The sequence below is a fragment of the Anabrus simplex genome, chromosome 2 (genome assembly GCF_040414725.1).
Source record: "Anabrus simplex isolate iqAnaSimp1 chromosome 2, ASM4041472v1, whole genome shotgun sequence".
NCBI classification, from domain to species: Eukaryota; Metazoa; Arthropoda; class Insecta; order Orthoptera; family Tettigoniidae; genus Anabrus; species Anabrus simplex.
The window spans coordinates 899074601-899100521 of NC_090266.1; positions in this window are offsets into that span (position 1 = coordinate 899074601).

A 25921-nucleotide genomic window follows, 5' to 3' on the forward strand; every position below is an offset into this window, starting at 1 on the left:
ACTTCCTGACGGGGATTTGAACCCACGTCCTTCCGGGCGAACCGAGCACGTCTTTACCGCCTCGGCCAGGCAGCCCCTAGACAAATTATGTAACTTTATCTTAATGAAGTCTACGGCCGCTTCCTTCCAATTCCCAGCCCTTTTCTCTAACATCAACGCCATAAGACCCATCTGTCTATGCAACGTAAAGCAACTTTTACAAACAAATTAAAAGGAGTGCATTGCTTGTTTCCTGCACAACACCCACTCACCATATAATTGTCCGATGTTCAGTAACATAGAATAGTTCTTCCTCCTCTGCTTCTTCTTCTTCTTCTTAATCTGTTTACCCTCCAGGGTCAGTTTTTCCCTCGGTCTCAGCGAGGGATCCCACACTCTACCGCCTCAAGGGCAGTGTCCTGGAGCTTCAGACTTTGGGTCGGGGATACAACTGAGGAGCATGACCTGTACCTTGCCCAGGCGGCCTCACCTGCTACGCTGAACAGGGGCCTTGTGGAGGGATGGGAAGATTGGACGGGACAGGCAAGGAAGAGGGAAGGAAGCGGCCGTGGCCTTAAGTTAAGTACCATCCCGGCATTTGCCTGGAAGAGAAGTGGGAAAGAACGGAAAACCACTTCGAGGATGGCCGAGGTGGGAATCGAACCCACCTCTACTCAGTTGACCTCCCGAGGCTGAGTGGACCCCGTTCCAGAACTCGTACCACTTTTCAAATTTCGTGGCATAGCCGGGAATCAAACCCGGGCCACCGGGGGTGGCAGCTAATCATGCTAGCCACTACACCACAGAGGCGGACTTGAATAGTTCTAATTATACATTACACAGTCTATCTTTAATAGTCGTATTGTTGGCAGGTATAGTAGGGAAACTCTCGCTACAAGAATGTTCACTGGCGTGCTTACAACGTACAATGTTGCATTTTAGGACGGCGTCACCAAATACGGCCTTGCTGGCTTTCGCCCTCATTCTGCCACAAACCTCTGCCAATATTTGAAATGTATGCTCACTGTCCTCCGTGTCTCGGGAGTCCGCGCGCCGGCCTACCAGCCCTGGGTTCCATGGTTCAAATCTCGGTTACTCCATGTGAAATTTATGCTGACCAAAACGGAGGAGAGCAGGTTCATCTCCGGGAAATCTGGTTTTCCCTGTCAGCTTTCATTTAAACAACACTCTATAACATCATTTGATTTCGTCTGTCAGTCATTAACCATTATCCAACAAGAGTGCGACAGGCTTCGGCAGCCGGCACACTTTCTATCCTCCCTGGCAAATGTGGGCTTCATTCCTTCCATTCGTGTCCCGGGTGAATGACTGGACACAGGCTGTAGATTTTTATTTATTCTCATTTTATCTTTCTTTCAGAATTCAAATTTCATGGGGTTAAACTGGAGATGAAGACGGAACATCAGGACAGGGAACAGCATGATGAAGAATGCTTCCAAGAAGAAAGAGGTGAGGACATTGAGAACTTGCTGTTGATGATTGCTCTTTGTGCTTCACTTGATATTCCGATATGTGAAGCCTGGCAGTTTATATTCATTCTTTTCAATTGTTGGGTAATTCTGAACTTGTCAATATTAATAAAACAAAAAACCTACATTGAATGCCATATTAAGGAGAAATTTTGTTTAAACAGATAATTCCTTCGGAGCACAATGACAGTTTTTCTCTAGTGGTTTAACGTCGCAATAACACATTGTAGGTTTTCTGCGCCGAAAGAATGCGAAAGGGCTTGGATCGGGAAGGAAGCGTCATTGGCCTTCGCCTGGTGTGAAAATGGGAAATCACGGAAAATCATCACCAGTCTGGCGATGGTGGGATTCGAACCCACTACCTTCCGGATGCAAGCTTACTGCTGCGCGACACTAACCGGATGGCCAACTCAATGGGCAAACAATAATAACTCTATCATGACAGGATCAGCTGAGATAGCACCGAGTAACTTGGTGGAAGGTGAGCTGTATCATATCACCACATACGTATCAGCTCACAGTCATTGCACGTGGACTGTGCTTTTGAGCATTCGTTAAGAGAATTTTGTTTGTTTCCTGAGCAGTTCCCAGTCACCTAATTATTGTTCGATGTTCATTATATAAAATAGGTGTCATTATGCAGTAAACTGTCATCCTCCCATAGTCGCATTGTTGGATTTTGTAATACGGAAACTGTCGTTACAAGAATTTCACTGGCGTGCCTACAACGTCCAGTGATGCATTTTAAGACAGCGTCGTCCAGTACGGCCATGCTGGTTTTCGCACTCGTTTTACCATGAGCCCCTGCCAATTTTTGAAATTTGACCCCATTGTATCTTTCAGAATTCAAATATCTGCTGAGGGAATGGGAGGTCAAAGCCGAGCGTCAGGACGCGGAACAGCATGACAAAGGAGCCGTGCCAAACGATGCAGGTGAGAACTTCTTGTTCATGAATGCAATGTGTGGTTGACCTGATTATCCGATATGTGAGGCCTCGCAGTTTATATTAACTGTTTCCATTTGGTGGCTAATACTGTATTTGTCAAAATATACCAGGTGGCTCGCGGACGCCGTACTTTCTAATTATAAATGTCCCGCATGCATAAGTGATGTGTGGGATGTCTATGAACTGCCAGATTACGAACGAACGAACATTCACCGGACTAAATTATTTCATTTGTATTATGCTTTTTTATATGTAATTAATCAGCCCCGTGGATTAGGCCTATTCGTAATAAGAGTTTTTTGAGATTTTGATTCAATGCTGTATAATAAAATTTTCACCAGGTCTCACAAACATACTACGGGGCATTTACTTTATAAATAACATAACACAAAGAAATAACTTAGGAACGTTGGTATTAGCTCCTGTTGAAATACGATTACAACTGAATACTTTTTTTTACAATTGGCTTTACGTCGCACCGACATAGATAGGATTTATGGCGACGATGACACAGAAAAGGGCTACGCGTGGAAAGGAAGCGACCGTGGCCTTAAATAAGGTATAGCCCAAGCACTTGCCTGGTGTGAAAATGTGAAACCACGGACAACCATCTTCAGGACTGCTGACAGTGGGATTCGAAACTACTATCTCCCGAGTGCATACTCAGAGCTGCATGCCCGTAACCCCACCGCTACCTCGCCCGGTATAATTACATAGAAGTACGGCATGATTATGCAATTAAAATAATTTAGTATTTGAATACTCACTAAGAAAGTAACAGACACTAAAGAGACTGCCAGACTGATGAATGCGCGCGACAAGCGGGCGAATTATAACTCAGTGGCCACGACCTCGGCAAACAATGTATACCCCTACTACCCTTCCCCACAGCACAGGCAAAGTCTCCATTACTTGCCGTAGTCATCATCATCATCATCATCATCATCTGTTTACCCTCCAGGTTCGGCTTTTCCCTCGGACTCAGCGAGGGATCCGACCTCTACCGCCTCAAGGGCAGTGTCCCGGAGCTTCAGACTCTTGGTCGGGGGATACAACTGGGGAGAATGACCAGTACCTCTCCCAGGCGGCCTCACCTGCTATGCTGAACAGGGTCCTTGTGGAGGGATGGGAAGATTCGAAGGGATAGGCAAGGAAGAGGGGAAGGAAACGGCCGTGGCCTTAAGTTAGGTACCATCCCGGCATTAGCCTGGAGGAGAATTGGGAAACCACGGAAAACCACTTCCAGGATGGCTGAGGTGGGAATCGAACCCGCCTCTACTCAGTTGACCTCCCGAGGCTGAGTGGACCCCGTTCCAGCCCTCGTACCACTTTTCAAATTTCGTGGCAGAGCCGGGAATCGAACCCGGACCTCCGGGGGTGGCAGCTAATCATACTTGCCGTAGTGCTATACAAATTGGTTAGCGGCGACGAACAGCATTTTGTGCGTATTTCCGTCAATAATTATGTTAATAATTAAAGAAAATAAACGAAGGAATTAGCAGAGAAGATAACAAGGTTTGTACAAACAGCTTTTTAAAATAATTCCTAGTTCCAGCTGGCTAAAGTGGAATGAAAATGTAATGTGTACTCCACAAAGTGGAGGGGGGGGGGGGAGCGACTGTCCCTCCTCGCCGCACCTAATAATCGCCGCTACTGTTTGAAGACACGCCAAAGGTGTAGAAAAGGAAATCTAATAATTTATTATTTATACAAATGTAAACATTCCACTTGATGGAAGAGTTGCATGTATGGAACAAAAACTAATACTGTTCGGTGAAGTACGTATGTAGAAGGCATACGTCTGTTTGGAGCTTCTGTTGCATTCCGACCAGATTGTCCAGATTAAAATAATGTCTGTGTATTCACCGCTGCTGATCACACTAGCTACTGCCGATATACAGACAGCAAATACAGTGCGGCTGTAGCATACACCAGCCTAGAGCTATGCGATCGAAAACGATGTTTACTAATGCAAGGGGTGCATTCGACCGGCAACGCTGAGTAACATGCTGCGAGTGTGACTCTGTTTCTTATCTCTTCATATTCTGATGTAACCTGCCCGCTGGCAGTAGTTCCCCTGTTAAAATCAGTTGGTAGACACCCCACACATCACTTATGCATGCGGGACATTTATAAGTAGAAAGTACGGCGTGCGTGAGCCACCTGGTATATAAAATAACATGACCTGACTGACTGACTGACTGACTGACTGACTGACTGACTGACTCATCATTGCCGAGCCAAAGCTACTGGACATAAGGAAATGAAATTTTGGGGATACGTTTATATTAGAAAGTAAGTGCTAAGGGAGGATTTTTGGATTTTCCGTTGCTAAGGTGGTTAAAATGGGAGTGAATTGTTTAAATTTGTATATCTATATCTCAAAAACTTGAAAGTTTACAGTCGTAACAAATTGGTATTTGGAATCTCCTTTAAAAATAAACGGGTATTATTTTGTTTTCAGAAAATCACCTAAAGGGTGATGAAAACAGGTGAAAAAGGGGTTGAACACCTTTTATGAGGATACTTTTATCACAAAAACCGAAGATGTTACAGACAGGTAAAACGGTATTTGGAATCTCCTTAAAAAATATAGAAACACATATTTTTTGGTTTTGAAAATCCAATTAATGGGGGCTGAAATTTTATTTCTTGCTTTTTTTACGTCGCACCGACAACGGTATGTCTTATGACGACGAAGGTATAGGAAAGGCCTAGGTGTGGGAAGGAAGCGGCCGTGGCCTGGTGTGAAAATGGGAAACCACGGAAAACCATTTTCAGGGCTGCCGACAGTGGGGTTCGAACCCATTATCTCCCGGATACAAGCTCACAGCTGTACCGAAATTTTAAAAAGACAATATCTGCAGTATGTCTCAGAAACGTAACAAGCTACAGGTGTGAAAATTAGCATTTGTAATCTCCTGTAAAAGTACAGAAAAATAGATCATTTGTTTCCGGAAAATCAACATAAGGGGAACTGAAAAAGGGGAGTGAATTTTAAAATTATCATATCTACAGTACATCTCAAAAACGTAACGTTACAGACGTGAAAATAGGTATTTTTTAATCTCTTTTAAAAATAAAGAAACATGTATGTTATGGTTTCGGAAAAACCACTTAAGGGGGTGGGGCCGGTATATACGACTGAAAAGGGAGTTGAATTATTTTTGATACGATACTGATATCTCCAAGACTGAAGATGTTACAGACGTGAAAATTGATATTTGGAGTGTCTTTTAATACTAAAGAAATGCGTATTTCTTGCTTTTGAAAAATCCACTGGGGTGAGGGGAGTGGTGAAAGTGTTGAAAAATTAGTTGAATTTTTTGTATGAGGATGTTAGTATTTAAAAACTAAAGATGTTGTAGATGTGGAAATTGGTACTTGGATTCTCCTTTAAAATTAAAAGAAGATGTTTTATTTTATTTTCGGAAAAATTATATTAATTATGTGCACGAGTATACTTATACGTAGGTAGATCAAGAGGTTAGTTGCACTAACGCGCCGCAGCAGCGTGCTGTGTGTCGCAAACGTGGGCACAAGGGAGAAAGGAACAGGCACTGCCCACACGTCTGTTAGGCAGGTCGCTGTGGTTTCTCGTCTAGTATTGTGTCAACTGGACGTTCACTCCAAATATGAGGTGCGTGCGACAATCCGATTCCTATGGACCAAAAGGAAGAATTGCACGGACATTCATCGTGAAATTAGTGCTGTGTATGGCGAGCGGGCCATTTCCCGGCAAGGTATCGTAAAGTGGTGTTAGCAATTCGAAGCGGATATCACGGACACCCATCGCGAAGGCAGGCTCGCAACGTCCAGGACCCGTGCAAAAGTCAACAGTGTGAATGCGATCATTAAACAGAACCGGCGCATTAAACTGAAAGAAATCGCGACGCAGCTGAACATGTTGTATGGCAGTGTGTTCGCCATTGTTCACGAGGACCTTGGATATCGTAAGCTGTGTCAAAGATGGGTCCCACGTCTTCTCACCGATGAGCACAAAGGACAACGTTTCCAATCCTCCCTGGCATTTTTGCAACGCTATGTCGCATACGGCAACGGGTTTCTGCGGCGAATCGTAACAGGCGACGAAATGTTGGTCCACCACGTCACCCCCGAAACGAAGCGAACATCAATGGAATGGGTGCACCCCTCATCACCACAACGAAAGAAGGCCAAGGTTCAACCTTCAGCCGGTAAGATTATGGCGACAGTGTTCTTTGACAAGGAGGGTTTGCTGCACGTGGAATTCATGCCGAATGGAACGACGATCAACGCGGCGTCGTATTGTCAAACGTTGCACCGGTTGCGTGAAGCGATTACAGAGAAGCGCCGGGGGATATTGAGGGCCGGTGTGATTTTGTTGCACGATAACGCAACACCTCACAAAGCCCGCCAAACGAGAGAACTGCTGCAGCGTTTCAAGTGGGAGGTCTGGCAGCATCCACCCTACAGTCCCGACCTAGCGCCATGTGACTGTCATCTGTTCGGTAAGCTGAATCCGAGTGGTTGCAGAAGGCTGGAGGAAATTTCAATGCATCCGGGATCGACAAGTTGGTTGTGCATTCGCAGAAATATTTGGAGTCTCTTGGAAACTATGTGGAAAAGTGACGTTACAGTGTATGTCGTTATAGTCGTGTTGATGTTATGTAGGTTGTGTAATAAATAGCCATAACTGGGATGTGCAACTTATTTTCTGATCTGCCCTCGTATAAAAAGAACTGAAGATGTTACAGACGTGAAAACTGGAATTTGAGGTCTCCTTTAAAAATAAAGAAAAACACATCTTTGGGGGAAAATCAACTTGGGAGCGGGGTGAAAAATGAGTTGAATTCTTTTTATGAGGGTATATATATCTCAAAAACTAAGGATGTTATAGCCGTAATTATTCATATTTAGAAACTGCTTCCTAAATAAAAGAACACATTTTCTTTTGCTTTCGGAAAATTCTTTCAAGGAGGAGGGTAAAGGGAAGTGAAAAATGTAATTTTTTATGGGTATACTTATATCTCAAAAACTGACGGTTGCAGACGTGAAAATTGTTATTTGGGAGCTCTTTTATAAATAATGAAACGGACATTTTTTTGGGGGGGGGGGTGTAATCAACCTAACGGAGGGGGAGGGACTGAAAAAATTTCAATTATTTTTATGAGGATACTAATATTTTATAAACTGAAGATGTTACAGACGTGAGAATTGGTATTTGCAATAACCTTTAAAAATAAATACACACGCACTTTGGGAGGAATCAACTTAACGGGGGAGGGGGGTGGGTGGAAAAGGAGTTGAATTTTTATGAGGTTAATTATATATAAAAAACTGAAGATCTTGCAGAGGTGAAAAAGGTTATTTTAATCCCCTATAAAAACAAAGAAATACGTGTTATTTTGTTTGCGGAAAATTGTCTTAAGGGAGTGAAAATATTGAAGAACCGGGTGAATTATTAAAATGCGTACCGGTATATCTACAGTATATGTCAACAACATAACATGTTACAGACGTGAAACTTGGTTTTTGGGAAGTCCTTTAAAAATATATGAACATGCATTTCCTTTCTGTTTTCGGAAAGGGCACTTAACAGGTGTGAAAATAAGTAAAGAAAAGAGTTGAATTATTTCCTACGAGGATACTTATATACGTATATTGAACGAATCAGTGAATTCCCGCAATTACGGTTTGCCACAATGGACAAAGTAAAGCATATCAGGATAGAGAATATGTTATCATATAGAGATGAAATGAAATCGCGTATGGCTTTTAGTGCCGGGAGTGTCCGAGAACATGTTCGGCTCGCCAGGTGCATCTCTTCTGATTTGACACTCGTAGGTGAACTGCGCGTCGTGATGAGGATGAAATGATGATGAAGACGACACATACACCCAGCCCCCGTACCAGCGAATTTAACCAGTGGTGGTTAAAATTCCCGACCCTGCCGGGACCCCTCTGAACAAAGGCCAGTACGTTAACCATTTAGCCATGGAGCCGAACATCATATAGATATATAGTGGTTATAAGGAATTTTTTAAGTTAGGGTTGTCCGAAAAAACGAGATTTCAGGATGTGTACAGATCCACGTATGGTGGTGGTTACCATTCTGTCTATGCTGTTCATAAGCAGGTAGAACTTCTTCCAGAATTCTATGAACAAGGCAGGTATTGTGCCACGAGCATCAACAATTAGGCCAATGATCTCTACTTCATTCAGCTGGTATTTATTTTTGTAGAAAGTCATGGTGGTTGTGTAGATGTTCTGCTTTTCAAAGATGAACTTCAGTAGACTGACCGACATGGTACTCGAATCGGATGGGGTGATCTATAATGAAGCCTTTCTTGTCGTTATCTTTAAAGGCAATTACGTCAATTCGTCTTGTGTTCCCTGTCGTACACAAACCATGGACTTCTTCATTTACACGGAAGTTTTTACTACGGAGTTCTTCCGCGATCAGTGATCTTATCTTGTGGTGATGTGTGTTTCTCAGTACTTCGCCGTAGGGAAAATAACCCAGAACTTGAGTCAGTGATTCTTTCTCTCTGACGCACCTGCCACAGAGGTTTCCGTCCTGAGTTCTGCCCGTAATAGTAAAGATGTTACAGACGTGAAAATTGATATTTGGAATCTGCTTTACAAATAAAGAAACGATTTTTATTTTTATTTTTTTGAAATCCACTTAGGTTGGGGTGGGTGGAAGGACTGATCAAGGGATAGAGTAATTTTTATGGAGACACCTACCTCTCAAAATCAGAAGATGTTACAGACGTGGAAATAGGTATTTGGAATCTCCTTTAAAAATAATCATTTTTGTCGACTTGAGATTAGACTGTTTCTCACCTGTACACTTCTATCATGGTCACCTTAGCTCCAAATGGCAATACCACAAACGTGGCTTACAAAGACTTTCTGGAATAAATGAAACTCCGTTTTTCGGCGAGTTTTTATACTTTATGGATTTTCAGATAATGTCCGGCTCAATGGCTAAATGGTTAACGTGCTGGCCTTTGGTCACAGGGTTCCTGGGTTCGATTGCCAGCAGCGTCGGGAATTTTAACCATAATAGGTTAATTCCGCTGATATTGGGGCTGGATGTATGTGTCGTCGTCATCATCATTTCATCCTCATCACGACGCGCAGGTAGCCTACGGGAGTCAAACCAAATTACCTGCATCTGGCGAGCCGAACTTGTCCTAGGACACTCCCGGCACTAAAAGCCATATGCCATTTCATTTCATCTCTATATGATAAAACATTCTGTAACCTGATATGATTTACTTTGTCCATTGTGGCAATCCGTAATTGCGGGAAGTCATTGATTCGATCAATATGATATTTATGTGAATATAATTTCAAGCCATGCTACAGCTCGTTTGTGAAACTAAAAGGATACATCACCAAATTAGGTTTGAGAAACCTAGAACATATACCATTTTCAAGGAATATGTCATAATAACGCTCAAGGTGTTCAATGTACAATTAAGTGAACCCAAACCAAACCCTATGGCACTGCAGCCCTTGAAGGGACCTGGCCTACCAAGCGACCGCTGCTCAGCCCGAAGGCCTGCAGATTACGAGGTGTCGTGTGGTCAGCACGACGAATCCTCTCGGCCGTTATTCTTGGCTTTCTAGACCGGGGCCTCCATCTTACCGTCAGATAGCTCCTAAATTCTAATCACGTAGGGTGATTGGACCTCGAACCAGCCCTCGGGTCCAGGTAAAAGTCCCTGACCTGGCCGGGAATCGAACCCGGGGCCTCCGGGTAAGAGGCAGGCACGCTACCCCTACACCACTGGGCCGGAATTTAAGTGAACCAGTGAGGGAAAAATTTCTTGTACAACTTTTAAATGTCTGGTCAAAAGTATTTCAAATTTAATGGCTAGGGTTTTTTTCAGTTTTAATTTCAGAATTTTATATTATCATCTATATTATCGCAACAAGTCTTGCCATTTTAAGTATCAATTTAAAGAATATATTTTGTCGAGTTTCAAAGACAATTATTTAGCGATGGAAAACTCCAAAGTCCTCCCTAAGTGAGCACCCACACCCTAATATAAATGTATATCCAAAACTTTATTTCTTTATGTCCAGTAGTTTTGTCTCTGCGATGATGAATCAGTCAGTCAGTCAGTCAGGACATGTTATTATATGAATATAAATTGCTTTACGTCCCACTAACTAATTTTACGGCTTTTGTAGACTCCGAGGTGCCGGAAGTTTGTCCCGCAGGAGTTCTTTTACGTGCCGGTAAAGCTACCGACACGAAGCTGACGCATTTGAGAACTTTCAAATAACACCGGTATGAGCCAGGATCGAACGCGTCAAGTTGGGGTCGAAAGGCCAGCGTCTCTACCGTCTGAGCCACTGAGCCCGACTTACAGCAAAACAGAGAGCACTGTGACCTAAGATGGGACTACGCTATTTTATATTCATTCTGACTGTGTAGTGTGCTTTGTGTTTGGAACAAGGTTCGTGATAGTGTCAATCGCATAGAGCTGCGCAGTCCATTCAGCCTGCACGTTTCTGGAACTTGGTTAATTTCAAAATAGAAAAAAAATCGCACACATAAAATGAACCGAATTTTGAATGAACTTTAGCAGTTTAGCTAAGCTGAGGAAGTCATGCACCCTTCAAAATTGCAGAAATATATCGTTGAATAGAGTTTCACTGCAGATCCATCAGCTCACTCTGGAAGAAAATTCTCAGCCAAAAGCGAGAAATTCCTAATAAATAAATCGAAGTGGTTTGTTCAAACCTATTTGAAGACGGATCGGCTGACGGGCTGTTAAGACGACTGTGGTACTGCTGCACGGCCAGATTGCTAATATTTTACTCCTCTTCCTCCAATACCAGACCGCCAATGCACTCAGCGCGCAAGGAGGGTATGCGATGGTGCACCGTTTGGTCGACTGAGATGTGGTCTGTCTGTACTGCTGACACTTACCTCCAGCTGCAGGGTATTGATACTGAGCGAAGGTATATTCTTGCCCGGCTCACTGGCCTTATGGTGTGGGGTGCTATTTGGTAGGACCATAAATAACAGTTGGTGCGTGTCCAGGGCACTGTGACCAGTTTGACCTACGTTAATGACATCCTGCGACCCGCAGCCATACCTTTACTGCACAACATCCCAGACGCCATATTTCAGCAAGACAATGTGTGACCAGATGTTGCTGCATGAACACTTTTATGAACTTGAGTGTATATATGCCAATTAGAGTGCTTAAGAGTGTTAATTCTGTTCGAATATTTCATAGGAAAAAGGAGAGGAACCTGGGGAAAACGAATATCGTGACCTCCTCTTTATTCCAGGTGAGCGTTGTAATTATGGTGGTTACAAGTTAGTAAAGCAATCAACACAGCAAATAACCCTGTGTTGCTCTGTCTAATTTACATTTGTTATATTTCCCTTGTTCCAGGAGATTTCCATACTATCATACTATTAAGGTGGTCATATACACTAGAAATAATTTTTTTAAAGAATAATCTCTAGCAATGTTAAATTCTTCTGTTGTTTTATCCTGAGACATACGAAGGTCCTTCATTGTAAGTTGTATGGTCTTCCTTTACCTTTGTTCGGACTCTGAGGTACCTCCTTCTTGTCTTCCCTTCTGGAGTGGGCTTTCTTGCACATGTTGAAATACGAAGTTGGTCTGGACGTTTCACTGAGATTGCCATGTATTTTCCAGGAATTATGTTCATTCTTTTCGTAACCTGAAGCTCTATTCGTCTTCCACAATTAAAGTGACAAACAACATCCATTACAGCTAGTTTTAATGTGATGAGACCAACATAGGAGGTTTCCGGGCACCGCAGCCAACTTGTGCCATTAAACGACTCATTATTATTTTGTATCTTGCCATGCAGACACTTAGCAAGCATATCAGGAGCAGACAGGTGTTGTATTCTTGTGGGATGCGCATGCACTATTATGAAACAAGTGAAAAACGATTTGCTACTTGACGGAAACCAGTGGGAATTTAAAGAGAAATTCAATTTAGGCTCGAATGGAATTTTATAGATCTGCTGATACGCAAGACATGACAGCTGTCAGTCAGAACGGTCACGCCCTCTCACAGTAAATAATTTATTTCGACATGAAATATTAATGGAATATTTATGAACTACACATTTTCTAATACTAGAAGGAATTTCCTGCAAAATGGAATAAAAATTGTAAAACGTGAAATTTCAGAAAAATTGTGTATATGACCACCTTAACGTCGTTGTAGGAGATGTTTCAAAGCTAGTGGAGGCACATAACAAAAATTCATATGTAGTGGGAACTTTAACTGTTGAAAGTCGCCAGGCTGGAGAGGTTGGTAGGTTAGTCTTCGAGTGCACTAACGGTAATGAGGGAGATTCTGTGTCTCGGGTTTTAGATGAACGCAGGGATCAGGAACAGGAGCAGGAAGTTGTTATTGCTCCAAGATCTGGAGGACCAAATATTGAAGCTAAGTCAGTTCCTAATGTTGAGATGGTAAACCTGTATTACACGTGTAATTTAGTTTGGCACAAAGGCAACATTTGTTTTTTCTAATTTTGATTTATTTTCTGCTAAGAAAATATTAATGGAAGGGAACCATAGTATATTCTATTTTTGGCAATGATCATTGGTGTGCGTTACAGGGAGGATACCTCAATTAGGTCTTCGTAGTGGACGGAGTGGGATACCACCGTCACTGCGCCTGAGGCAACGTGATTGGCGTGGTCCATCTCGTCGGCGTGGGTGGCCAAAGTCATTGCGGCTGGGGCACTGTTCGCGTTCTCAGTTGCCACCATCAAGGGACCATGTACCGTCCAATAACCGACGGAGGCCACGAGTAACGGACCTGCGGCAATCTCCTCGCCGAGGGAAGCCAAGAGAAACGGACCTGCGGCAATCTCGTCGAAGAGGGACGCCACGAGTAATGGACCTGCGGCAATCTCCTCGCCGAGGGAGGCAACGAGTAACGGACCTGCGGCAATCTCGCCGCCGAGGGACGCCACGAGTAACAGACCTGCGGCAATCTCGTCGCCGAGGGAGGCCACGAGTAACGGACCTGCGGCAATCTCCTCGCCGAGGGAGGCCATCGTTAGAGCCTGTTAGGCGTTCTAGTCGGCGAAGGAGGCCAACGTTAGAGCCCCGCGTGCAATCTGTAGTAGTACGCCCGAGACCTGGCGGTCGAACACGAAATCTGCGGGGAAGAATCAGCTCTCAAACCAGATTAGGTAAGTGAACTGTATTTACTGTACATCTAGATATAAATACCCACAGCTTCTCAAATTTTACTATTGATTAGAAGAGTGTACACTGGCATTTCTTTCCATATTTTGGCTCTAAGTGAAAAATATTGTTTACATAAAACAATATATTACTTTCTTGGTAAAGTATTGTCATATCATGCTTTTACCCTACGCTATGTATGAGCAAACCCCCAAACCACTCTACAAGCTACCTGCAAATCCGGCAAACACCACCTAAATCGGAACAAAGCGGTAGACTGAGTTAAACACGGAGAATGTGTGGATTTCTTGCTAGTGGCTTTACGTCGTACCGACACAGATAGGTCTTGTGGCGACGATGGCATAGGAAAAGCCTAGGAGTTGGAAGGAAGCGGCCGTGGCCTTACTTAAGGTACAGCCCCAGCATTTGCCTGGTGTGAAAATGGGAAACCATGGAAAACCATCTTCAAGGCTGCCGACACTGGGATTCGAACCCACTATCTCCCGAATGCAAGCTCACGGCCGGACGCCTCTAACAGCACGGCCAACTCGCCCGGTGAGAATGTGTGCAGTGGCTGTGGATGATTCTTAGACAAATACTGATTAGGGTTTATCTGTACTTTACACTACAGTAAGTAAATAATCAATTACAAAATTTTCCTTTTTGAATTTCTTTTACATTTGCAGGTATTTACGATACACAAAGTGACGGACGAATTAACGCTAACCACCAACTGTGCATCTCTTGTAGGTTGCGTGGAGGTCGAGAACCACTTGCGGTTCGTGAACCAGCAAATGCTCATCTATACCCCACGACTTCCGACTGATATGCATATAACAGTACATCGTGTGTTTATATATAATTATTGAATTATATCGCACATACATGTCAAGATCGCTGATAATTATGTAGGTGATATCATAAGGATCGACATTTACCTACACAAAAGTTTTACTGTTAAGTCGTATGAAATATTTTTGGGTAAATAGATTTACTTGAGATCCTTTGTCTGGGCTTCTCTTGTGTAAATATCAGCAGCAAGGGCTGAAGACCTCGTAAGATGGATATTTTCGGAAATTGAGATATTTGTACCAAATGCTAGAAACTTCGCATTTCAAAGTGCACCATCCGGGAAAGTAGAAAATCTGGATTATACTGCCCTCCAGGGGTCCAATGTTCAACCATATACAAGGGTTGCAGTCACAAACTTTGTTTCTCGTACGAATGCGGAACCTACCAGACAAATGAAAATACACAGACGGGAATGGGAACGGTAAGGTGCTTTGGAATGTATGAATCAATCCCTGTAGCTTTACTAAATGTAAGATTTAATGCAGGGAAACTGTCAGCAATGAAATCTTTGTGCTAAATGTTTATTCCAAAGCGTATATTTACGGTAAGCCCTAGATTGCTCACAGCGTATTGCCAACGATGTGGGAGACTTCAGATACCAGTCGCCTCACTGCTTGTCAATTTTGCATGGTTCATGCTTCACAACATTGGTTTTTTTCCTCTCGTGTCCCTAAACGTCTCCCACCCAATGGTCTTTTCACTTTGGGGATGAGGTCAAAAAGCACGGAGAGTATGGCGGGTGTTCCAGTACTTCCCATGCTGTTCTTTCCTCCTCACATCACTGGCTCACTACTGCAGTCCCATCAACCTGTGCTTGGTACCTTGTCCATATCCTGATCTGGCCATGTACTATGACTGTCATGCTTTCCAGGACATATTACTATTGTATGGTAGAATCTTGCAAATGGGAGTAAATAGTTCTTCTCAGTGCGTACTTTTTTCTTCATTCCTCAAACCCTAGCATATATGAGGATGCATAATTTAGTGTTAAGAGCACGTTGAGTAAACAATGGATTTAGCTGCGTATAATAAAGCTTATTTAATAACACAGAACAACTAATGAAAAATTAAGTTGTCAACTTACCCGTTGCAGTCACCTAAACCAAACCAAACCAAACCAAACCCCATGGCACTACAGCCCTTGAAGGGCCTTGGCCTACCAAGCAATCGCTGCTCAGCCCGAAGGCCTGCAGATTGTGCGGTGTCGTGTGGTCAGCACGACAAATTCTCTCGGCCGTTTTTCTTGGATTTCGAGACCGGGGCCGCTATCTCACCGTCAGATGGTCCCTCAGTTCTAATCACGTAGGCTGAGTGCACCTCATACCAGTCCTCAGGTCCAGGAAAAAATCCCTGACCTGGCCGGGAATCGAACCCGGGGCCTCAGGGTAAGAGTCAGGCACGCCAGCCCTACACCACGGGCAGACACCTAAATTGCATAATGCTTTCATGTACAAGTATTAATCCATTTGAAACCAAGATGTATTGAATAATCTGTCATGCAATGATTTTTGAGGCTCAGTGTTTCAAGTGAAAGTAAATTATTAAATGAGATAAGAAACTCCGCAAAACATAGATGTACCTGGCTATGCAACTAAAACGACAAATTAAACACATAGGAATTCACACAGAATGCACTTCAGCCTCTGTGCGTTTTGGGTTAATTTCATAAAAAGCAATATTGACATTATATATGATTCCATAGGCACTCACATGCGGCTAAGATCAAGCCCTTATCCGGTTAGTCACGGTGTTGGAAGCCCCGCGGGGGATCATGAGTGTTCTAAAGGACGGGAAGGACTAACAGAAAGGTGCTCCTTTTGTCCACATAGTGAACAAACTGGGTCGCATTCTGAATTTAATCAAGAAAAAGTAAAAGGTAAGACGTTTTACCAACAACATTTATAATAAGGATGCTTAAGAGCTGAGAAATGATGTGATACTCTATTACCATTACCTGTCACTATTCGTAAAATAATTTTCCTAAATTAAATGTCCTAACGAATCTTTCACCTAAAATAAATAATTTCCTAAAATCAATTTACAAAATATCAATTTAGCCTAAAAATGATATTCCTAACAGAGTTTTCCTGGTAACCATTAAGTCATGAATTGTGTGGGAGGTCGAGGATGTTCCGATAGTGTGGTTAGTCGGGTTTAGAGGTAATGCTGTCATGCTTCACGACTGAATTACTGTGGCATAACGGCATTGAAGTGCCCGAACATAATCTGCGTATTACTTCTTCCAAGTCCGTCATTTTCTCATTACTGTCTTGGAACTCAAAGTCTACCAATGTGAACGGGGATCGACTGAGAATGTGTATGCAGTAGTTGAAAAAGTGAGGCAAGATGAAATACTTTCACTTTCAAATTAGACGTCGTGGGTAACGAGGGTTCAGGAGTTGGGAAGGAGTAGGCCCGCTCTCTAACAGCCCATAGCCACAGTTAGGGTGAGATAAAAGGCTGACGATTATTATTATTATTATTATTATTATTATTATTATTATTATTATTATTATTATTATTATTATTATTATTATTGTTAGTTTACAATTTGCTTTACATCACTCCAACACGCAGAAGTCTTATGGCGATGACGGTGCTTTGTAATAAAAGTGTAGTTCAGAAGTGGAAGCATACTTAATACACCCGTACGGTCATGTATAGGCCTAGTCCGTTTAACATATGAATTGTGTAGTTAACGATAAAAATGAATCACTTTTCAAATGTAAACTTGTTTTCGGATTTTGGGCTATATTCTCTTGTGTCTGGAACCACATCAATAAAGAAAACATTTAATTTATGACGGAGGTTACCTCACATTTTCCATATTTGGTATACACAGGAACAAATATTTTGTCTTCGTGTAAGTGCAGGCCTCAAATGACATACTTTTCCGGACAAAATGAGCTTTAAATGAACATGCAGGTAGTGTTTATATGCTTCATCACCACACCTGACTGAAATTGTACCCCCACGTGCCCGTCTACCGAAGTCTCTGTACAAATAGTGTGTTTACTATTATAGGACATGGTCGCAGGCCCTAGGCAATTATTTATTTACCTACAAATCCACCTGGACAGAAACTGAAATAAAATATCCGTTAAAATACCAAGTAAAATACTAAAGCTTAGTGTGCATTTCCTAGCCCATAAAGAACTAAACTAAAAAGAACAAGAGGGAGAATTTTCTGAACACTGCAAAATATTGCATAATTTTCTATCAAACTGGAAGATTCCGATTCTCTTACGAATTAAATTTTCCCTTAAGAACAACGAAATCCGAATCAAACAAAAATGTTATATTCATTCCTTTCACTGCGGAATGTCATTCCACAAACTTTGTTGGAAATTTGAATACTGGTATCAAGTACTATGTTTGGAAGAATGTCAAATTTTATCGTGTACCATTCAACGTTGGAAGCATTACAATGGTAGTAATATTCAGAAGGCCTTATTAATAATTATTATTAGGGCTCGGCCATTTAGGAAGTTATACTTTTTTGTCTTTATTTTCTTGCCTAATTTGATTTTGGAGCAAATCAGGCAATTACGGTCAGAGTTAAGTGATTTTTATTTCTCATATAAATGTATATTTTGACTACTTTTTGTCGTAAGGTCATATATTGAGCTAATTTCGTATAAACGTCATACGTCTGTCATATTTCGGTGCTTTGACGGCATCTGTAGCTGTGCAAAATCATCTTCAACTTACCGAATGCGAAGTAGTGTTCACAAAACTGCTTTTCGGTATCACATCTGCAGTTGATGCAAGTGTAATAGTCTTTGTATAGAATGAATGTCATAAAGCTCACTGGACCTTTTACCCCACCCGCTGTACTCGGCAACCCCGACTCTAGAGACGGAAATAACCCTGAAAAACCCATCCCAGTAGTGAGCTAACTACTTCTGGCTATCGCTCACTTGTCTTTGTTCCAATATGAATACCTCAACTTCCTTTCACGTACACAAGCGTCAATTTGCAGTTAATCGTATCCCTGCACACATTCCAGTCTGCCTAAGGAAAATTCTTCTATTAGTGTTACACTTCGAAGCTATTTTAAGGAATTTGGGGAAGATTATTTCTGTAAAAAAGGTTTAGTTTTATTTAGCAAGTTGTGAAATGTGAAAGTCGTGGCTGAAAAACGTGTTAATGTGCAACAATATTGTGACATATTAAAACACGGCAGCAATGTCAAATGACAACACGTCGATTGATAATCGATAAGTCGGTTACATCTTCAGCGATGAACAGATATCCGGATTTGTCAAAGGGGCTTTATGAGATGATGGTGTCTGCAATCATTCCTTTAAACACAGTGAACAATCCCCATTTCAAGAATTTCCTGGAGAAATACACAAAGAAATCTGTTCCAACACAATCATTACTGCGAAAAAACTATTTATCACGTTGCTACGAAGATGCTCTAAATGGAGTACGACTCAATGTAGCTTACAATACGATTTGGGTATCTATTGAGACCACTTGCACTGCCAGCGTTAGAAGCTTTAGGGTGAGCAAATCATTCAATGATTGCAATTCTTTTTTTATAATTCACTAACAATTTTGCGGAAGGATGAAATTAAACGGGAAAACGTTCTTCTCTTTGTTACTGATGCTGCTCCGTACATGGTGAACATTGCTGAAGGCCTCAAGTTTTCTTTTACCCAAGAATGACTTACCTCACTTGCCTTGCGTATGCTCTGCATAGTATGGAAGAAGAAATTCGTGGAAATTTTCCTGAAGTTGATTAATTAACATCTAATATCTATTTTTTTGAAAGCACGACTGCGAGTTATGTTGCGACTTCCAATGAGTTAGCTCGTTCGACACCAATCCCTCCATAGCTAGTTCTAACTACAGTATTTGGGGGACGTGGGTCGATGATGCCGTGTATTATTGTGAAAACTACTCCACTATAAAAATCATTCTTAAACGAACATTATGCCTTTTCCATCAAGATTGCGGAGGAATTATTTTCCAATAGTTTTTCAGAAAATCTGGTATATATTAAGTTGAAATTTGGAATTATACAGAGTGTCATTACTCGTTTAGAAGCTGCTAGCTTATACGTTCGTGCAAGTATTGGAATTGTGAGATTTGATGAACTTTCAGCACAACAAACACATGGAGTAGCTGGCAACAGTGTAAAACAGAAAGTTCAAAACGCGCTTAATCGTAATGACGGTTTTCACTGTGTGCGCATGATAAATGATATTCATAGGGGAGAAGGTTTCAGCACACATCAGGATGAGTGCGAACTCGTCAGCAATGATTCGAAATAATTTTAATATGCACCAATAACGTCTTGTGAGGTCGAAAGGAGCTATTCACTTTACAGAAATGTGTTAAATGATAATTGGAGGTCTTTCACGCTTGATGCTTCAATATGAATGCCATCGTCACGACACAAGTGTCACACCGACGAAGAAATAGGCCAGGTGTTGTACACTCGAAGAAATCAACACTTCATCGTCTAATAAGAAACATACTGTCACAGTATGTATGTATGTATGTATGTATTTACGTATGTATGTATGTATGTATGTATGTATGTATGTATGTACGTATGTATGTATGTATTTATTATTTATACCAGGTGTATGAGGAAGTTTATACCGGTTTTGTGGTGATGAAAACACGTAATTTTCTAGGGAAATTCATTTCTTTGTTTGGTCATCGGCTTCTGCATACGTCGCCCATCATTCAGTTAAGTTATGAATACTATGCAAGAAAAGTTGTTTGTCTTTCCCGCCAAACCATTCGTCGAGCCAATTTTCAACTTCCTCAAAATCGTTGAAGTGCTGCTCTGCGAGCTGCCCCATTCATGCGAGATTTTCATTTTTTTAACGAGATTTTCATCCTGATGTAAACAAATAGGCGGAGCACGTTGCCTTTGCACGTGGACATACACGTAGTTCATTGGAGAAGTAACCGTCGTATTCACTCGACTGTATGTGAGCTGGAAGGAAAATAGTACGTGGCATTAAGTTTATTTTATTTTAGTTTATTACATTTAGAGAGTTTGGAGGAGTACGTAATCAAATGGTTGTTATATATACCGGTATATATATAAAATTGTGATTAAATAAGGAGAAATGAAGGCACAAGGCGTAGTGTAATACAGGAAGTCTTCACGTAGTCAGGGAAAGTCCCAAGCAGCACAGCGTGAAGTCAAGGTGTAGCATCTTGCAGCAGCAGTCAGTGTCAGTATTCATAGTGAGAGGAATGGAGCAAGAGGTAGGACCATCGCGTGTAGTGAAGCACAAAAGAGGGAAACCGCTCAGAAGTTTTTTTTTTTTTTTTTTGCTATTTGCTTCACGTTGCACTGACACAGATAGGTCTTATGGCGACGATGGGATAGGAAAGGCCTAGGAGTTGTAAGGAAGCAGCCGTGGCCTTAATTATGATACAGCCCCGGCATTTGCCTGGTGTGAAAATGGGAAACCACGGAAAACCATCTTCAAGGCTGCCGACAGTGGGAATCGAACCCACTATCTCCCGATTACTGGATACTGGCCGCACTTAAGCGACTGCAGCTATCGAGCTTGGTCCGCTCAGAAGTGACATAGGCAGTGCATTGTGAATGTGTTCAATAAACTAAGTGAACGGAATCCAGGTTTAGTCGTTTATTCAAAAGTTCAGATCTTCGCAATGTTATCGGACGCGATGCGCAGCCCTGTACGTCCGAACACGAGACGTTGACGGGGTGGAGGTCGGTACTACACGCTCAGCGAATCACAACTCTTTCTTTGGCGGAGGCGTGGACATACCATGTTTACATCAGGATTAAACTCTCGTGAAAAGACATGTAGTCTGATGGCGCCAGGTCGGCACGCTACGGCGGGTGCGTAAGCATGTCCCATCCAAGTGATTTCAAAGTGCCTTTCCTTGTTTTGCTGTGTGAGGCGGCGTACTGTCGTGTACCAAATTCATTTTGGCATGTTTTCTGACTCACTCCGGTCGTCTTTCGATCAATCCGTCATTTAAATTAATCATTTGTTGGCGATTGCGTTATCCATTAACGGTTTCGCCGAGCTTCAAGGGTTCATAATACACAATACCGCTCTGCTCCCACCAGACACATAGCACTGTCTTTCACATTCAAATCACCACATTTAATTTGTCGAAACCATGTTCACATGTTCTAATCGATCGAGCGTGTTCATCATATATTTCTGCCAGCAAATGATGACTCTCCACAGCCTTTTTCTTTTGATTAAATAAGAAAAGCAATGCATGCCACAAATGTTTTTTTTTCCAGGCGCAAACGTCAAAATGATCACTGAACGATACAACACAGACGCTAGTGTTTCGCGGTCTCAACTTGTGTATGTTGGTAAGTTAATATCAGACGAACAAACTGACGTATGTGTCGATTTCATACGCTGCGTACCGTTCGCTGGTGCCATCTCTAAGTGAAACCTGAAAAAGCTTATGCGTATACCTGGTATAACAAAATCTGAAGAAGCACAGTGAAAGAAAGTCGGAATAACAAATCACTAGAAAACGAATGGTTATTAAATAATTAATGTGCTAAATTTTATTTGATATAATTAAATTACGAGAAAAAACTGATGAGAAGACGGACGAATTTTAGAATATAGAAGAGCAAGCAATAAATTAAACTGTGGCTGGGTATTTGCTGTATATGGATTCTGGAAAATGGCACCTCTGATTTTGGGTATTCTAGTGTCTCTATTTGGACAGAATATTTCAAGCAGGTCACCGCGTTTTCTATCTCGATGTCGTCACTTCGATGATACGGGATACAGGCCTTTAGGCCGCGAAATGACATTATTCGGTGCTCAATTTCACCGAAAATTACTATAACAACAACTCGTATGAGTATAATTCATAATTTTTGTTAGCTTGTTTATGAAGGCCCAAACGAGCTCCTTTGAGATATTCCCGAACTGTAATGCCTATGTTTTTCAGAAATTTTGTTCAATTTGATAAAGAAATTTCGATCAGAGTAGTAAATGAATTTTAAAATTATAATTATAATATCATAGTTATTTACTTGCACAGAGAAACTATACAGAATACAGAAATGCTACAAGAGTTGGGTACCACTTCGTAGTTCTGAAAAATCCCAATCAGAAAGAATTTCAATTTTAAACAAAACAGGTCTGCTTCTGCATCTTTAACAATACAATATTGAAGGATATCAAAATACAATTTTGCGACGTTTAGTGAAGTCACATATTTCAAAATCTCCTTCCCCAAAAGATTTTCCTTATTAACAGGACGATGTTCTTGAACCTGTCTAATCGTCTACAGCATTTACATTGTATGACAATATTTCAAGCAGAGATTTACATTATTAATGTTTATTAACTAAGCTTTTTTATCTCTTCAAAGGGAGACTTCTCCTTGTAGCAGCATCAGATTTCGTGACCAAACATCAACTACTTTCATATTATTCGTGCAAAAGCTCGTGTATTAGTCAATATCACTTCGGTGGTACACGTCACCGGTTTTTAAGATGTCATCCCTCTTGTACTTCGCATTAAACGTGAAATTTTACACGTATTAATCCATTTGAAACCAAGACGTATTGAATAATCTGTCATGCAGTGATTCTTGAGGCTCGGTGTTATAAGTGAAGGTAAATTATCATATGAGATAAGAAACTCCTCAAACTCAATTTCGTAATCACGTAGGAATCCACACGCAATGCAGTTCTGTCTCTCTGCGTTTTAGGTTAATTTCATAAAAAGCAACATTGTCAGTATATATTTTTCCACTTGCCTAATTTCAGGCACTCATATACGACTAAGATCAAGCCCTTATCTGGTTAGTCATGCTGTTGGGAGCTCCCCAGGGAGTCGTGAGTGTTCTCCAGGACGGGAAGTACTGAGAGAAAGATGCTCCTTTTGGCCACATAGTGAACAAACTGGGTCACATTCTGGATTTAATCAAGAAAAAGTAAAAGGTAAGTCTTTTTACCAACAACATTTATAATAAGGATGTTTAAGAGCTGAGAAATGATGTGATACTTACGTTATTTCCATTCTGTGTCACTATTCCTAAAATAATTTTCCGAAATTAAGTGCCCTGTTGAAAGAGCTCTTGCATTATTGTAGCGATAAAGTAGTTAAAACCTATTGAAATATCTTAATTTTGTGTATTTATGATTAATTTAGTGCTATTTATATAGTGGTGTTTAGTACTTGTTGGTAGAAATTGGGAGTAGTGATATTTATTTAAATTTTATAACAAGTAATTCAGCTGGTCTTAAGTAAATTACGTTTTCTAAGTTAAGTAGGCCTAGGTAGGTGTACCTTGTTTCGAATTTAGGTTTAGGAAATACTTTAGGTAATAATATTAATATTAATATTAATAATATTTGTAAATATCTGTAGGTTCGTTCGTATAATACTTACAAAGGCAGATTATCATAAGGAATAGTATCGTAAGGTATACCGAAACTTCTCCGGTATTTCGTATAGATATCCGTTCAAACTATCGCTAAGATAATAAGTTACTACATTAGAAACACGATACGCCTGTAAACTCCATTTAAGAAGAAGTTAAAAAGATTACATGGTAATAGTTAACAGTCGTTGAATTGTTATTGATTATTGTCGCTCTTCATATTCAAATATTGCATTGTTGGCTAAGTCGTGAACAAAGGGTGTATAAAATAGTGTAGTCAAGTAAATATAAATGAAAATCAGCTGATCTTGTATTCCAATCATTTGTAGTTCGGAGTAGGTAGTTAAAGTATCCGTAATTTATATTTCGCTCCCTCGAATTTTCAGTAATAATAATAATAATAATCAAGTTCATATATCCCAGTAATTGTAATCCAAGTCCCTGGGGGTAGTGGGAGTAGTTTTGACAGAAATATGTTTGAGAAATTATTGTAGACAACCTCGTATTTTTCAGTAGGCCTAATTAAGGACACTTTTATTCTCCGTCCCGTGGAGTAGGGAAAATAATAGTAATCCACCAGCTGTAATAATCACATAACCACATTTCAATTGAGAATTGTAGTGAAGATAAGGTATATTAGATAGTATCTTGCCTGTTATATTCGTGTTTTTCTTTGTGTACGGCAATCCTTTTGATACTTAAGCATTTAAACAAACGCAAGGTTTAATTTCTATTAGAGCATAGTAGGATAAAGTAATACTAAAGAAATAATCTCCTGTCTACGCGCTTAGCTTTGTTGGTAATCCTTGAGCACGGTGGTTCTTGTGAATTTCAAACTTTAGGCCTAATTGCAATTTTCATCTCTATTTGTGCTTAATAATAACCTATTGTAATTACGATACATCTGAACGTAGTTTTTAAACTGTTGTAGTGTGTTGTAGTGACTTATTAGAAATTAGAGTGCTTATTCTATTATTTTGAGTAGTTTTTCGAATTTCAAATTTTAATTGTAATTGTAATAACCTGTTGTATGATAATTAGGATACGTCTGAACATAGTTCAAAATCATTGTAGTGTATTATAGTAGGTATCTTATTATAAATTAGTGTGTTTATTCTATTACTGTGAAATATTTGTGTAGTATAGTATCTGTAGTATCTATATTATATATTATAACTGTATTAACCCTCTTACTAGAATTCTGTTGCAGTGATTAGGGTAGAGTTAACTGCAGTTTAGAGTTGTGTAAACCTAATTCTTGTGTATTGCTTTCGGTTTTCAGTAATTAACAGCAATTTTCATTCTGTTATGGTGTTGTAGAAAAAAATTCGTACAACTAAGTAGTATTGTAGTGTAGTATTAGCTTATATTAATTACCTTGTTGTTGTGTGATCTTTGTGAACTATCCTAGACAATATATCTTTCCTTTCATTTTTATAGGCAATATTTCTTTCCTTTCATTTTTATTTGCACAGAATAATATATTTTGTTTTTCCTTTTCTTCCCATTATTCTGCAAATAATGGCTACGCAGTGCAAGTGTAGGAACTGTGGGTGTGGCCAGGCATTAAGGAGTATGTGGGAGGAGTTGTAGAGTTTGAGGGAGAGAATTAGGATTCTTTCAGAGGACAGGAAGGAAAGTAGGCCTCCCTCAAATAATGTAGGATATAGGATAGGAATGGTAGGGGGAGAGTATTCATTCTGGTGCAAGAAGAATTTGTAAGCTACGAAAAAGTTAAGGATGAGAAACATGAAATTCTGGGCGTAAGGCTCACCTCTAAAGATAATAGGCAACTTGATGACTTTGGAGTGTACAGACCGGGAAAGGGTAGCGCTGACGCTGATTCAGAATTATTTGATAAGATAATCAGCTATGTGGGAAACGATAAGGAAAGGAACGTGATTGTAGCGGGTGATATCGATTTACCAAATGTCAATTATGAAGGTAATGGGAACGACAGGAAGCATGAACAACAAATGGCAAATAAGTTAATATGGGAAGGGCGCTTGATTCAGAAAGTGATGGAACCAAGTAGAGGGAAGAATATTTTGGATGTGGTGCTGATAAAACCACATGATCAC